Source organism: Gavialis gangeticus, unplaced genomic scaffold, assembly GCF_001723915.1.
Source record: "Gavialis gangeticus isolate Ggan-Ray unplaced genomic scaffold, GavGan_comp1, whole genome shotgun sequence".
NCBI lineage: Eukaryota > Metazoa > Chordata > Crocodylia > Gavialidae > Gavialis > Gavialis gangeticus.
The window spans coordinates 57,442,343-57,443,813 of NW_017729029.1; the positions used below are offsets into that span (position 1 = coordinate 57,442,343).

Genomic DNA, 1,471 nt, shown 5'->3' on the forward strand with positions numbered 1-1,471 from the left:
CTGATATATCTTCTAGTTTCATTTTAGGTTTGCTGGGTGCCACTTCACTTCTTTTTAAAACATGCTGAGTTGGTGATGCAAAACCTGAAAGCTCATAATGATTAGCTCATTATCATCAAAATATCCATAATTAATTAAATGCAATGACATTTTCATACTGATTATCTTTCATTACGACGGCATTTATAGTCATTATGAATTTTGTCTACTGATGGCTAGCAGGGTTAAGTATAAATGTCTTTTTCTGTTGTATTCAATTATATTACTTCAATTTGCTTCATGAACCAAATGAGCAAAGAACTATAGCTGTGAAATTTAAATTATATTAAAGAATCCTTTCAACTGGAAATTGTCAAGACCAAAAGCATTATTGTTCATACACAAGCGGTAGACTTCTTGAAACATGTACCATATGACTAAAGATGTATTTCCTTCTCATTATTTATATAACAGCACTCCAAAGCCTCAGCTGAGATCAAGATCTCTCTGCAACAGACACTGTAATGACATGCAGTAACACAAAATTTCTGCCCCAAAGAGTTCAAGCTCTAAGTAGCCAAGACAGACAGAAGTAACAGAAAGGAAAAATACCAGCTCCTTCTTTGATTGAGTGACTTCTCAAGGTTGTGCAGGCCATTTGTACCCTGGAAGTGAACCTAGATTATTGTGGGCAGTGCCTTCACCAAAAGACTGTCCTTTCTCTTGGTACAAGAGGACTAATAATGGGTAAAGAAGAAGCTCCCCATTTATCAGAATAAGACCATCACCAGCAGAAGGCTCAAAAAAGGGAGAAGGGATAAAACCTAAGAGACAAATGAGAGGAACCACCTGCACTCATGATTTGATACAGGAGTGAGCTCCAGCACCTCAGAGCTGTAATATTATCGGTAGATACTCTTGAAATGTTGGCTGGCTAACGATCATTTTTCAAGGAAAAATGCCACCATTTCATGGAAAACTCCAATCTTTTGGTTCAATACTTTTGGTATATGTCACTCTCCAGTGGCTGGTCCACAAGTGACAAGATCCTATCACTGCTACCAGTATATGGATTTACTCCTTGAAGTCAAGTAGCTGGGATTACTGCTTTCAATGCTGACAGCCCTGGAGTTAAGCCCAGGACTTCTTCAGATAAAGAGTGAACTGCCCAGGCTAGTAGCAATGACTACAGCATGACAGGATACTGAACTTAGCAAGAGTTTATGAAAGTAATTAACATCTCTTTCTCCAGAGCATTGGTAGTCTGCTCAAATTGCTCCTGGAATGCACTGGGATTGCCCAGGATGGGTTATTACTTCATAGAAATATGGGATTCCCCTAGGAGGAAGAGGCTCTACTGTGTTTCCTTTTAAAGGGCATATCCAGATGAGCATGTACATGCATTTCTGCAGGGACAAATAGCAGTGACACATAGTTGGGGGCCTCCTGAGGCTTGAGTGGCAGTAATCCAGGTGCCCGGAGCCTGGCTGGC

The 1,471-nt window shown here is 40.0% G+C and overlaps 1 long non-coding RNA gene across 1 annotated transcript in view; it reads right to left on the reverse strand.

Moving 5' to 3' along the window:
• Positions 1–12: 12 nt before the first annotated feature.
• The window catches only part of LOC109300428, an 8,753-nt gene continuing 7,294 nt past the window's right edge, over positions 13–1,471 (reverse strand). Inside the window, exon 3 of the long non-coding RNA XR_002098219.1 lies at positions 13–84. This is a non-coding gene — a long non-coding RNA (uncharacterized LOC109300428). The remainder of the gene's footprint in view (positions 85–1,471) is intronic.